Source organism: Coptis chinensis, chromosome 3 (genome assembly GCF_015680905.1).
Source record: "Coptis chinensis isolate HL-2020 chromosome 3, ASM1568090v1, whole genome shotgun sequence".
In the NCBI taxonomy this organism is placed as follows: Eukaryota; Viridiplantae; Streptophyta; class Magnoliopsida; order Ranunculales; family Ranunculaceae; genus Coptis; species Coptis chinensis.
This window is the reverse complement of record NC_141458.1, coordinates 50,915,139-50,930,481: the sequence shown is the minus strand read 5'-3', so window position 1 is coordinate 50,930,481 and position 15,343 is coordinate 50,915,139. Positions and strand designations below refer to the sequence as shown.

The following is a 15,343-nucleotide window of genomic DNA, read 5'->3' as shown; positions in this document are numbered from 1 at the left end:
ATTGAAGCGTTAGCACAGGATTATCAGACTCATTCATATCCTGCTGACAAAGTGTTGAACGCTCTGACAGACTCAGACTGTGAGGAACTTAGTATTGAGGCAATGCCTAATGGACCATATAAAGAGTTTAAAAAGGAGCCGCCTAAGCTAGAATTGAAGCCTTTGCCGTCTACACTCAAGTATGTTTTCTTGGGAGATTTGGGAACCTACCCAGTAGTCATTGCATCGATTTGACCGAGGAGCGGAATCGGGTTAGTAGCACTTTTAAAGGAACACAAGTCAGCTATAGGTTGGACAATTGATGATATCAAGGGGATCAGCCCTATGATAGTTCAACATAGGATTCATTTGGAAGAGGATTCCAATACTTCTAAGTAACCACAGAGGAGGCTTAATCCGAAGATGAAGGAAGTAGTTCGAGAAGAGGACGTCAAACTCCTTGATGCCAACATTATCTACCCTATTTCTGATAGTCCATGGGTTAGTCCAGTTCAAGATGTGCCAAAGAAGTCCGGAACCATAGTAATCGAGAATGAGAACAATGAGTTGATTCCAACCGGGATTAATTTGGATGGAGAGTTTGCATCGACAGGAAGTTGAATAGCGATCGAGGAAAGATCATTTTCCATTGCCTTTCATTGATCGATATTTGAAAGATTAATTTGGACAAGCTTCCTACCGCTTTCTTGATGGTTACTCGGGATACTTTCAGATCCATATTCACCCCGAGGACCAAGAAAAGACATTCACATGTCCTTTTGAGGATTGTCTCGCATCATCTCTCCTTAGTCCTTAAAGCGTTGTTGCGATACCAACTTAGTTACGAGGCTGGGAAAAGTGTCACTTCATGGTAAAGGAAGGGATACTTGCTGGAAGGAATTCTAGTAGATCAAGCGAAAATGTCTACAGGAAGTAAGCATGTTGTCGAAAGATCGGGTTTTGAGATGGAAACCTAAGTATTCCCCACTGTTAGTTTATGGGATTTAGTCCCCGTTGACCTTCAAAGGAAGATTATTTGTATGGCTCGTGTAGGGTTGGGTGAAAGTCCATTTGCACATAAGAGGAGAGTCGTAAGCTAGGTTCTTTGTAAGAATTGCCATTCGAAACTTGTCGGGAGTTTGACCATTAAGAGAAAATTGTTGGTACAAGGTATACTTTTGTCAATCACATGCTAAGAGAGATCAGAAGAATTCCTACAAAGTGGAACCGAGTGGGTGGGAGTACTAGTCTTGAGGATCTGACTATAAAGGACTCAAAAGTCTTGAGGATCGACTTTTAAAGACTCACATTACGTCTTGGGGATCGACGTAAAAGACCTAAAAATTTGTTTCTTGAACTAATTCTAATATTTCGCATCAATGGTAATATCCTACCTTTTTTCTCATCCATTTCATTTACTTCTTTATACATTGAGGTCAATGCATGCATAAGTAGGGGGAGGGTGTACTTGAGAAATGAATTTCAAAATTAGTTTTCAAAACAAAAATATTTTTGTTTCTATATCAGTAGCATGAGAAAAATGAATTTTAATGATGAGTCTGGGATATATATTCTATACTGCTTAGTGTTGAGTTTGATAGATAGTCGATATTATTGATTTTATTACCGCTTAGACTATTTATTATGCTCGGATATAGTTCTTATTGATAGAATTCTTTATCAAGGCACCACCATAGTACTTGGTCAGTTTTGTGTACTTTTGCTAGAAGAGAGATTTAAACCCCTAGTAAACTAGAAGTAGATTTTTTAGACTTAGCCCGTGAGACTTGAGCTTTATACTCATTCTTTGGAGAGTTCTTATGAAAAATCCGAGTCTTAGTGACTCAACATCTTTCAGTTCTTTATGTCGTTGTAATATAGTCTCATTATTCGTTAATTTGGTTAATCACGAAGTGACATCAACTGGGGAGATAGCCATTAGGTCTTGTAGTCTATTTGAAATAGAGTATCATACTGATAAGTCAAGTAGTAAACCCATTCAGCCTTTATCCCACCTAGTAGGACCATCATGTTAAACCCTTTTGCGCCTTACAATAAGCAATTTTCTTTCATAAAACCCCCTACCCTTTACCCAACTCCAGACAAGGAGTATAGCCAAAATCTTTATCAGCCATACCCATACGTTTCAGAAGAACGAGGGACACAAAGAGGAAGAAAGAGCACAAAAGGAAGATTACAAGGAAATACGAGAAAGATACAATAAAGACCATCATTCGTTCTAAGTGAAAGAAGCTAGTGGAAAACAAGCATATCCAAGTACTAATCAAGGATATACCATCGAAAGTAAAAAAAAAAAAAAAAAAACGAGAATGGATGGAAAAGCTAAGACAAAGGAAGAATTTTCTCTCAATAATACGAATTTAAAGAAATCTTCCAAAGAAAGAAGAAAACCCTTAGTGTTTTCAGAAGCAACCTTAGAATCCTTTTTACCTTTTCTTCATAAACCAATACCCAAACCAAGTTACAACCCATGACTTATCACTACAAGGTATGGTAGTGAAGTCTAGAATAGGTGAGAGGATGCTAAAGTGAAGATCCGGACCGACACTTCATATGTGATTGACATTCTTTCCATGAGACTACTTTTATTCAAGTCTGCGTTTTTTTCAAGGTAGTATGTGGGATGTTCGTATGCATTATTCTTTTCCCCACATACATGAGGTAAAATAGTAGACCATCTTCTGAGAGATTCTTTGTTGAAAGTATGACTAGTGAGGATTGAAAGTCGAGATTTATCTGTCTAAAGGTAAACTAGGGATTCCGTTTCTTGGATAGGAGAGTATAGGAGATTGACTAAGTACACACATAAGCTTTGATTAAGAATTTTGTCAATTTTTACTATCTCCCATCATAATCTATGAGTCTTTGCAGCAATGTAGTTAGCAATGGAGACCGTCTGTTGGAGTAAGCACTAAGTGGGTAAGAATTTCTCTCTCTGAAAAATACTATCATTCTTGAACATGCTATTGATTGATTTTGTGGGTATATCATCTGAAAACCCTCACGAGACTATAACTCGTCCTTTTTGGGGAACATAAAGGTTTAAAGCCTTGTTGTATATAGTAAATGCAATCGCGATGCCTGCGAAAATGAGTTAGGATTTTATTTTTGTTATTAGGATGTGATTTTGATCACTTATCTATTTTTTTTATCTTATTTGCTAAGAGACTAGCAAAAGGCTAGTTGGGAGTTGTGATAAGTGCTCAAAAAGTGCTATTCAACCCTCGATTATGCCTCTTGTTTAGCCATCTTAGTGGACTAATAGTGTTTATAAGTTGTGTTTTAAGATTCTACAGGTGAAAAAGAGAGTTTTGTAGAATATTAGAGAAAATGGGGTAAAACGAAGCAATTCGGAGCATTAAGGATCACATGAGAGGCCCGTGGACAATCATGGAAAAGGCCAAGGAATTGGAGCTGTTAAAGATGCGACTTGGACCTATTTTAAAGTCTATTTGGAAGCCCAAGGCCAAAGGATTCGTTGTTTGGACCAAAGCCCGCAAAAGAGGATAGAAGGATAGAGCAGAAGAGAGAAAATCGGCTTATGCGTCTGGGACGCATGTATCGAGCGTCCAGACGCATTGATTACGTCTGGGACGCATAAATCGAGCGTCCAAACGCATTGATTAAGAAGTTGCGGCATAATGATATCCTCCACTGGAACTGGAACACCTAATAGATCCGACGGAGATACATCTTCCAACTTCCTATAACACATAGTATAATAATCTGACAGCTGCTGCAATTTTTCCTGTTTCTCAGAATCTCTTGATTTCCAAAGTCCAACACTTGTCGATGCTTCACGTAACAACGCCCCAGATTTCTTAGTTTCAACTGCATGCTTCTCAATTATATCATCCTTCTCTTCACACCCTACTCTAAAATTTTCCACCCTCTCATGATATTCATCTAACTCCTTCTTCAAAAATGCATTCTCTTCCAATAGTACCTTGTAGTCTCCTCTAATCCCCTCAGCCTCGCAAACTTGTTTTGCCAATTCCAATTTCTCACATTTTAAAATCGCAACTTCATCACTCAAAACCTTCTGCTCCTTGAGAACAACAATTTCTTGATTCTGTTTCGACACTTCAGCTTTCATGATATTCATTTTCATCTCATAGTCGTGCAAAACTATTTCATTTCTCATAAGTACTCCTCTCAAATGTTCATTCTCCTGAAAGATGAGATCTCTCTCCTTCCAAATATTTCTCAATCTCGCATATTCACTGGTTTTAATCTTATAATTTTCTTTTGCTTCTAAGATTTCTTTAGCACATTCCCCAAGCTTCGACGCCTAATAGAAAAAATAATGTGTTACTCAAAAAAAAATGACACACACACACACTAAAAATTACCTCTGCAAGCTTTGAATTCAACATATTAACGGTTTTTCCAAAATCTACACTTCGTTGATAATCCAGACACAATAACTCTGGATCTGAAATATTAGACAAAAGGATTTAAAATAATAATATATAATAATCAGTAAATACTATTTAAATAGCTATTCAACATCTAACCTTCAATTGCCAAGGCTTGCACCGGCCCGATGAGCATAGGTGTTGTAGAACTACCGCTCATCCCTGGCTACAACGAAGAAGGTACAGTTGAGCCAACAATGATGTCGGTACTAACAACAGTAGACACTTCTGTTGACACACCTGCATCGGTGTCAGCAGAAGTCGGCAATCCAACATTTGTACCAACAATCGTTGACACTTACGTTAACATACCGCATCGGTATTAACAAATGTGGTCGGCAATCCAAAGACTAGTGCAAACAACAGTTGATACTAAACTCGACACACCAGCAATGGTGCCATTGGCGAAGTTGCTACACCAAAGATTGGTGCCAACAAAGTGTTGGAACTCCAATACCACTTCCACCAAAAGGAGTTGGCACTCCAAAATTGATCTTGACAACAGAAGCTGAACCCATTGTATCTCCACCATCGTCAACTTTTTCCATCTACATTACCAAAAGAACCATTAAACAATCAATAACGAATATTATTCTAAATCACAGAAACAAGATCAACACTAACATCAAGTCTAGATATACTGTTAGTCATCGCTTCCCCACCGATATCATCATCATCATCAATATCAACCACATCAGTAGTTTTATGTACAGGAAGACAAAAAACCTGTCACAATGAAACATCATTCCAAAACATATTATAGGTATTACATATATGATATTTTAAAAGAAATATTATATACGTACCAGTTCTCGACTATCAATCCCTTCCTCAATTTTACTTGAGTTATCCCCAGTTTTCTTTTCCTTCTTTTTTTTGGGCGACGTACACTTCTTTTCTTCTTTCTAATATTTTCTTGTCCACTATCCTCAGAGTCATCTCCTTCTACTTCTTCGTCATCTTCACTGCTATCATCCACAATAATATTCTTTCTCTTCTTTGAGCCACAGTAAGGTGCTAATTCCCTAGGCTCATTCAGCAGTCTAGTTTCTATATCATGATAATAATCTACTATATCGTCTGGAAACGAAAGATCATAGACATCTGCATTATGACTAAACAAACTAACAAATTTCTTTTTTATCATCTCGCTGCTAAACACTGATTTATTTGGAAACTTCAGAAAATCCCCTATAAAAATTAAAAAAAAAAAAAAAAAAAAAAAAAAAAAATCAAAATGTGATGCTAACTATTTAAAATTATAATTATAAGAATATTAAGTTAATATCTTACCTGATATATTGTTAGGATAATCAATATCTTCGAACCTCCAATTGCCTTTAATCTTAAAACCATACAATTTCGCATTCTTGTAGTTCGAAGGCATCCCATAAAACCGATAATTCTGGTTGTGATGGTTATGATATCCCAATGCATAACTTTTAGAAGAGGCCTTGTTTTGCCGCAGAGGCTTCAATAACTCAAACAAAAGGTCTGACGGCATACTATTTTGATAAACCTTACAAATTCTCGCTACACGGGCAAATATAGCCCAATAGCCATGAGATAATTGTAAGGGATGTACTCTCCATCGAGCTAATAATTCGGAAACTGATTTCCGGAATGGAACACTACAACCAAGCCAAAAATGTGAAAACAATAAAATTATCTCATCCTTTTCACATTTTTGGTCGATATCGCTACCAACATACTCAATAGAAACATCATCTCCAATATCATACTTTGCTCTCAAACTATCAGCATCAATTCCCTTCGCCACCCTATTCATATTAAAATCCCCCTTATCACCCCATCTCCTCTTCAAGTTATAATTCCTCTCCATTAAACAAATATTTTCAATACTGTCAAAAACTAAACAAAACAAAAATCTAACCTTTTCACAAACCTCAATTCAATTGATCAAACCCGCAAACATGTAATCACCTTGTCAAGCACTAGAATCTCCGATGTACTGACCTTTTTATTAGAGAGAATTAAAACTTATAGGAATCAAAACTCTTTTTTGTGCTGGTTTATATAGTTTCGCTTAGTAAAGTGTTTTGCAAAAAATAAAACTCCAGTATCAGTATCGCTTCGTCAAAGTGTTTTACAAAAGATAAAACACTTATATTACCAATCAATTGTATCCAACTTCTCACCGTAAGTCCTGTCCAATTAGCAATCCTTAACCGATCACCTTTCGAAACTTGAACGATCTCCTAAAGTTTAGTATGTCAAAAACTAGTTTCTCTACAAAAAGTCCCGATCATCAATTATCCAATTCGAAATCCAATTTGCCGATCTATCAAGTTGTCGGTCTTCATCCCGACCTCCCATCATACGGTTTGAGCTAAATGAATTGCTACTTGTTGAATTTGCCGCTGGCTATAGTAAACATGAATTGCCGCTGTGTTTTCTTACAAAAGAAGTTGAATTACAAAATGGGTAATTGAATTGTCATTTGGATGAAGTGACTCGTCTCCACCAATAGACCCGCCATTGAGAACTTTCAACAAGTTAAAACCATGCGACTTTGTCAGGATTTTTTCAGGAAAATTATGTCTCCCTACTATGTCCAAAACTTGAATTGAAGCATTATTCCAATAGGGATCTTCATTGGTTTGTCCGACCTGATGAGGAGTGGGGACTTTGAAATATGTTTGCCTTGGGTTCCCGGTTATTGGCCCAGTTGTCATATTCACATTTTCATGATGGCGAGCTTCAAGTACACTGGATCAAGGAATTGCTGCGTGTACAAGTATTATTGTTGCATCCTGAAGTATTGCTCTTCTTCCATATGCTGCCATGGAATGTGAGACTGGCTTATTTGTTGTTGTTGCACATAAGGAATAGAAGATTGGGCATTCAGGAAGTATTGCTGCTGACATGGTGTAACCGGGAAATCAACTCGGGAACGAAAGGCACGGAAGTCTTTGGGAAAGATTGCACATTTTGAGGCAAAGGAGTTTCTCTAGAGTATACTGGAAGACAATGTCGCTGCTCCCCTAAAACAGTTGAAAAACTACATACAAGCGGGCAAGACCAGTATTTTTGCTTCTTTGGTTCCTAGATATCAAGTTCAGAAATTTTGTGCTTTCTTGACTAGTTAACTCAACATCAAACGTTTCAAGAATATTTGTTGTGGGGTTCATCGAATTCAGGCCATTTACTGTATTGGTAGATCGTGGAGAAGTTGTGGCCGTGCTCCATGTATCTAAACTGATGCCAAGGATTGGTCATCAGCGCTGAAGAACTTTGAGTACCCAACAGACCTCCAAATTCTATTCAATTGCCTATTGAATTAAACAATCAAGTTACCCATTTGTTGAATTGGCAATTGAAATCGTTGTTGAACTTGACGATCATTTAAGCAGATCAAAACTAAAAGTTTGAATTGCCGCTCGAGTAACCGATCCAATAATGCCGCTCGCATTGTCGCAATGCCGCCCGTTGGTGTGCTGATCCATTTGCATTGCCGCTGGTATCGAATTGCCGATGGTTTCACAACAATCTATTTTTTCAAATTGCCGCTGGTGTGTTGATGCATTTGCATTGCCGCTAGGATCGAATTGCCGATGGTTTCATAACAATCTATTTTTTCAAATTGCCGCTGGGACAGAAGACTAGTTTAAAACTTGGGAGTCAAATTAATTTTGTAATGGAACGGCATTTGTTAAAAATAGAGTGTGAACATCCCTATTCACAAAAATCTCTTGGAGTCGGGTTTATCAGGTCTTCTAAAAAGTTGTATGGTGTGCGAGTGTTACTCCAGAAAGACCATGTTGGTTTCTTTGCATCTGTGCCGAGTAGAGAGCTTTAGACATGCAGAGTAACCATCAGAATGACAACAAGGCCTGGTCTTGGGCGTACCAGCACCAGAGGCCTTCAAGAGTTCGAAGCCCAAAAAGGAGCAGTTCATAAGGAGTGACCGTAAAACTCAGTAAAAGTGATATTACTCAAATCCCAAACCCAAAAAAAAAAAAAAAAAAACCTTCTTTGCCACACAGGCTTTGCCCATGTAACAAAGAGAGGGCGATGTTCCGGCCCCCACAAATGTGGCCCAATAAAAACCCAATTCAATACAAGCCTATGATCAATGCCCATCTATAAAAAAAGCCCATGCTCAAAGCCCATGCTCGAAGCTTATCTACAAAAAAGTCCACGCTCAGAGCCCATGCTCAGAGCTTATCTATGAAAAAGCCCATGCTCAAAGCCTACATCCCACGACAGTTCTCCCGCCAGTTCTCCAACTTCATCCCATGAGCTGACAGATGTCCCGCCAGTTCTCCAACTTCATTCCACGAGCTGACAGATGTCCCGCCAGTTCTCCAACTTCATCCCACGAGCTGACAGTTCTCCCGCCAGTTCTCTAACTTCATTCCACGAGTTGAGAGATGTCCCGCCAGTTCTCCAACTTCATCCCACGAGCTGACAGTTGTCCCGCCAGTTCTCCAACTTCATCCCACGATTGGAATATTGGAGAACGAGAAAGTAACTATCACCAATGCTAGCTATAAAATCCAACCTTCATCATTTTTCTAGAACTACGCAATCGAGACTTGATCCCAAGCAATATCTTTGGGTACGTAGGCAACTTCAAAACCGAAGTCCAGTCTCATCTTTCCCCAATCACCATCTCCTTTACCATCTCCAAAAAAACATTACTTCCAACCCTCAACTGGTGTGTTTTGGCAAATCTTGCTGAAACAGATACCAATTGTCCTTTGCTCAACAACATGTCATCACTTCAACCACCAAATACATTCAGGCAAAGACAATGTACCTACATCAATCAAAACAAAGCATTGGTTCCATCCCATTTTAACCATAACTACCAAATTCCACCAAAGAGACCTAGTTCCACCACCCACTAGTGTCCAATCAGCTAAACTCTTCCATTATGTCTTGCGCAATAAACCCCACAACATACATAACTGAAGCCACAGTCTGACTGGATTGGGTTCAATAAAGAGCTAACACGAAAGTTGCCTGAGATCACCAGTTATGGTTTGTTTTCAAAAAATTAGCATTAAAAATCATGGCTTTTGAGTATGAGTATCTTAAAACATCTTTCCATAATTTTTAAAACTAGAGGATATAAAAATAAAAATTATACACCTCGGAATAACCAAAATGATATCGGATTAATGTATAATGTTATCTTCTTGTCAAAACCAAAATGATATCGGATTAACGTATTAAGTTCCATATCCTGTGAGAAACTAGCCGAAAGCCTTATTTGAATGATTATTGAGTGATGACACAAAGGATGTCCGGATCGAAAGACCACACGTGTACTTACTTGATCACCACGCCATATCCTATGAGAGAATTTAGGTCCTTTTTGGATCGATATAGCCAAATAAATGTTAAAACCCCAAAAAGATAGTTTTTCCTCTAGTTAACCCTCTTGAGCTTTCACTCTTTTCTAAAAAGACTTTTTATTCTTCACCAAAAATTCCTAACCCGTTACAACACATAATAAAAAGCTTACCCAGCTGATAAGTTGAGAACTGGATGACTATTAGAAGAATAGAAAAGAAGACCTTGTACAAAAATAGAACAATTAGTTGCTTCGAAAAGAAAAGAAAAAGAAAAGAGAAGAAAGAAAGACCCACCAAAAACCAAAACTCTAAAAAATTCAAAGGAGTCAATAATTGAATCTCCAAAAAAGTCAAAACCAAAAGGAGACGATATTAGAAACAAAAGCAAAAAGAAACAAAACCAAAGCTAGAACTCCCAAAAATTCAAAATCATATGGAGTCACAAATCCAAAGGTCTAAAAGAATGTATCATAATTCGGAAGCAAAAGAATAAAATGAGATTTTGTTTTTCCCTTCCTTTCTCTTTTTAAACCATCACCCTAGCCCCATAACTCCTAATAAAATACCTCTAGCTCAGTTAGGAATAGGATGATGTGATAGTAAGTGGCAAGCGTGACCAATCGACCCTAGCTTCTTTGGATGTCATTTGAGTATGTGAGGAATATAAGTTCCCGCTACACTTGAGCGAATGAACCTTGAGTGAATCTCTCAGAAAGTTGTGTTTGCAACACACCCCTGTGAGAACCCACCTTAAGAACACTCTCCAAAAGTCTCGGAAATAACTCTGCTTTTGCATTTCATTGCTCATGTTTTGCACATTTATCTTTAGATGATTAAATTACTGTACATATCTTGCTCTAAGTTCAAAGGAGCTTGCCTTTATTCCCCCTCTAATGAGATGTATGGACTTCTAAGAATCAATAAGAAAACAAGACCCCTTGTACTAAATAGAAGAAGTTTGTGAGTACCTTCACTAGAAAACTCTCACGAGGCTTAAACCTCATCCATTAGGGAATTCCTAGTGTTTTAAGACCTTGTTGCATATGGTCAATGCAATTGCACTCTGCGAAACGAGATTAGTATAACTTATAATAAATCACTCATTTGTGATCTTAGTTTTTTCTCTCATCCTTGCTTGAGGACAAGCAAGATGCTATTTGGGGGTGGTGATCAACTCCCAAATGTGCATTTTATTACCCTTATATTGCCGTATTACAACCCTTCTTACGCTTAATGAAAAGACAACTCATAGCTTTTATTGCATTTTTCAGGTTACAAAGAATTTCAGACCACTTATCATAAAAGCTGCATCTTAACACCTAAAAGAGCCTTAATCACGCTTATTATGAAGACCAGAAGCTGCTATGAAAAAGTGCTGTCAAAGTCAAATGTCAAAGCCCTCAACTCAAAAGACCAAAGATGGAGGCCCTTCTTTCAAAATATGGCATTCTCAAAAACCTACCTTGGTCTAGAAGAAAGCATAAAACAAAAGGAAAAGCAAAAGCAAAAGTGAAGTGTGAGGTGTCTCAAAAGTAATGGAGGAGGGCAAATCAGTAAAAGGTAAAAGTTGGGGTATATAAACTAAAAATGAAGAAGAGAGATGGCATCCATTGCATTTAGGGTCCAAACCAATTGGTTTGTAAGAGTAGATAATGAACCTAGACTTAATCTAGTGTCATGTAGGATTTATTTTTTTTGTTTTTCAATGTAAGTAATTTACTTTCCTGTTTTTGTTTTTCAATGCAAGTAATTTACTTTCCTGTTTTTCAATTCAATCTTGTTCTTGTTTTTATATTTTCAATCAATCAATCTTATTTCTTTGTGTTAGTTATTCAATCAATCATTTTCCTTATTTCTTTCCAAGTATTGTTTCTTTTAATCATTCAACAACTTAAACTTTGCTTTCAATGTTCTTCATAACTTAGATAAAAACACAAGTACTAAAGATAAGAACTTTACCCTCCTTTCTTGAAATTCCCATCATTTAAGCCCAAACAATCTAGGATGAGTCTCACTTCTTACACTCTTTTGAAGACTCATCACTCTACACAAACTTCAGTGTAAGCTCGTGGCTACCGAGTTGTTTAAATAGGTAGAATAGAAGGAGATTAACACTTGCTCCAAGATTGAGCAAGGCAGTGGTAGTATACTTGTCTCCTATAATGCAAAGGATGGTAGGACGATCTGGATCTTTATATTTGACGATTCCGTTGGTCTCTATGAGAGATGGAAATTGTTCTGTAAGGCAAGCATCTTTTGGAATGTTAGTTTTTCTTTTGTTGGTGCACATATCCTTAAGAAACTTGGCATATTTGTGTAAATATTTGATGGTGTCGAGAAATGGCAAGTTTATGGTTAATTTCTTGAATGTTTCTCTGATTTCATCAAAATTTTCATCCTCCTTGGGTATCATTAGGCGAGCTGGAAAATATGCCTTTGGTCTGTATTGCCTAACTGGGTTAAGTGGAGAAATTGGTGGTTTAGAGACTGGAATATTTACAGGTATATGTGGAGGTATTTGGCTTTCAATTTCCAATTTTGGTACTGGAACGGGTACTTCTATAGGTGTAGGGTCTTCTGGTAAGACTACTTTGTTGTCAACTGTTTTAGTAGATCGCAAAGTTGTGACTGCTTTAATCTCTTGAGCTATAAGGTTTTGAACTTTTTGGCCTGGCAATGAAATTTTCTGGGTTTTCTCTTGGGCTAACAAGTTCAGATATTGTTGCATGGATGCTAGGATTTAGGTTTGTTGTTGCATGACAGATAATATTATTTTTGGTGGGCTTATTTGTTTGGACACTAGTTGATGGTGTACTGGGAACGAGGTCTCTTTGATTTGATAGGTGGGTTTTGGTAGTTCTGGTTGAAATGGGATGGAACCAATGCTCTGTTCTGATTGTTATTGGTACCTTGTCTTTGTCCTTATCTGAATGTATTTGTTGGTTTGTTGAAACCTGGAGGTGGTTGGTTTTATGGAATGTTGGTCCATGCGAAGTTTGGATGTTGTCTCCATGGTGCATTTGGTACATTGAAAGCATATACTTCTTCTTGCTGAAGTGATAATAGGTTTGTGATCAAGGGACAGGTGGCATCTATATGATTTAGGCTTAGACAGAAATTGCATGGTGAGGTATTAATTTATGTTCATGACAGGATGAGGGATTTTGTCTTTTTGTTTGCTTGTGAGGGCATCTATCTTTCTTGTGAGGGTTTCGATTAAGGTTTTGATTTCTGGATCTAATTTCACCTCAAATATACCACTATCCTTAGATGTACTGGGTTGGGCTGTTCTGGAATTGTTTATATCCCCCCAATGGGTACTCTTTTCAGCTTGGTTTTCAAGACAGGTTAAGGCTTCGGTTGCACCTCTATCCAAAAAATTACCATTACTCATGATGTCGAAAGTTACTTTGTGTTATGGGAGAAGACCTTCAAAGAAACATTAGACAAGGTTCTAGTTTATGGTGAGGACATAAATGGAGTACGTCAGAGAATCTATCCCATGCTTTGGAAAATGTCTCACTCGAATTCTGTCTGAAGAACTGTATCTTACTTCTTATCTCTTCTGTTTTCTTTGGCGGAAAGTACTTCTTCATAAAGGATAACACAACATTTTCCCATGTATCGAAAGAATTGGCCTTCTGCAAAAGAAGCCAACCGTGACTCTTACCAGGTAGAGTGAAAGGAAACACTCGTAGCTTAACTTGATCGTCGGTGACGCCCGGATGGTGAAAAGTATTACATACTTCATGTATCCGCCGTAGATGCTCGTACGGTAACTCGTGTTTTAACCCGTGGAAGATGGGTAGAAGATTGAACACGTTCGGTGGAATGCAAAATTTGCTCATGAGTAGTGTGAGTCGTATACAAGATGGAGGTTCATCTTATAACGGTGTGTAGAAGTTGGAGAGAGGCTCTTCAGCTTGCACTACTTCGTCTGCCATCTTAGTCAATGGAGGACTAGAAACAGGAGATTGTCTAGGACTACGTGCTCTCCTACATGAGTAAGTTTTATTCGTGCTAATATTTGTAGTGCCTGAACGCGTAATATCATGCACTTTTAGCAAGACCCCAAAACTATCCTAATATGCGCAAACGGTGAAATGTATGCTCAAGCAATCGAAATTCGTTTTTGCAAGTATGGAGTTTTGAAAACTTTGCTTTGGTCTATAATTTACTATGCCCTGTTCAAGAGAACAATTAGGTGTGAGACTAGGTAGGCTCTACTATACGTCTCAGAAGAGTAGGCAGTCATTTCACCAAGTGGTGTGCTACCAAGAATCTCATTCACGATGAATCTAGGGGAGGGGAGTGAGGAAGGTAGTTAGTCCACCGGAATCTGCTAACTAATTACTCTAAATCCTCATTGCTATATTTTTGTCTTTTTCTGGAGGAGCGTGACTACTTTGGGCTCTAGTTGATTGATTTTAATTCATTTTTTTTTTTGTCTAGGGCTTCAAGAATCAAATAACATCCAATTTACCTACATTGGGGAATGACTTCCCAATGGTTGTTATGTAGCTCGAGTTCAGCCTTATACGTGAATGTAAATTGCAGTGTGAAAATTAAATTTCAAACAATCACGTAAGCATGCTTGAACACAAAAGGTATCCTCTTACTTGGGCTTTGAGGAGGTTTAGAATTTACCTCTCAAGCCGTGTTTAAGGAGAAGGCGACGTCGGTTAATGCGTGATCTGAGAATCAGGCCCAACCTTTCGAGCTTTATGATAAACACCCAAAAGTGTAGTTTAAACCCTTTAATAGTACTCTACTTAGGCCAATTATGTTTATAATAAATAAGAGTTAGTACTGTTTACATGTTTTTGTGCATTTCAGGACTTGAAGTTGATTAGGTGACTAAAAGCACCACTTTTGAATGGAAAACGAGTCAAGATGATTACCGAGGAAGTTCTACGTTTAAAGCCCAAGAATCATGGAGAAAAGCCTTTTTCAAGCCAGTCAAAGCTGGGAAGTCAAAGTCAATCTGGGTAGAAAAAGGACAGAAAAGTCAATATAATTTTAACAGGCCGTATCTTTGGACTCGAGCCTCATAATTGGGCCTACTTTATGTCAAAACGACCGGATCGGAATAAGCTTTCTAATGGACCCAGTCGTGCTCCGATCAAAGCTATAAAAGTAGACAAAAAAGGCATAGAAGTAATTTCCAACAGCTGTGGCCTCTTTAGATTTAACCTAATGGACTTTGGGCTCACATTAGAGGCCCAAAGTTCCCCTTTTTTCCCATGCACGAAAATGTAACCCTAACCCTCTCCTATATAAAGAGGGTTAAGGCTAAACACTTCATATACTTTTTTTCCCTTAGTTAATAATTAGTTTAGTTTAGTTTTTAGTTAGTTTTACTTTCTTTAGGGTTAGAATAATGTTAGGTTGTAGCCTCCATTAATTCCCATCAATAAAAGCTTTAGTTCTTCAATTAATTTGTCTTTTCAATTATGTTTTCAGTTTATTTAGTTAATATGATTCCAATGAAACAAGGCTAAACGTTCATTAGAGGAGGTTTATGAAACCATGTGAGGATAAGTAGCTATTAGTTTTATTGTATTGCATAAAAGAAAGTCAAGTTCATCGTTATGAGTAACT

The 15,343-nt window shown here is 37.7% G+C and overlaps 1 long non-coding RNA gene and 1 other non-coding gene across 2 annotated transcripts; one reads left to right on the top strand and one right to left on the bottom strand.

The window, feature by feature from the left end:
• Positions 1-5,329: 5,329 nt before the first annotated feature.
• On the bottom strand, positions 5,330-6,161 carry LOC147509933 (uncharacterized). The gene is made up of 2 exons (XR_015216682.1): positions 5,712-6,161; positions 5,330-5,609 (listed from the first exon to the last, which is right to left on the bottom strand). It is a non-coding gene; the product is annotated as an uncharacterized LOC147509933 (long non-coding RNA).
• A 7,037-nt stretch (positions 6,162-13,198) lies between these two features.
• Positions 13,199-13,304, top strand: LOC147509932 (small nucleolar RNA R71). Its single transcript, XR_015219647.1, has one exon. It is a non-coding gene; the product is annotated as a small nucleolar RNA R71 (small nucleolar RNA).
• Positions 13,305-15,343: the final 2,039 nt, after the last annotated feature.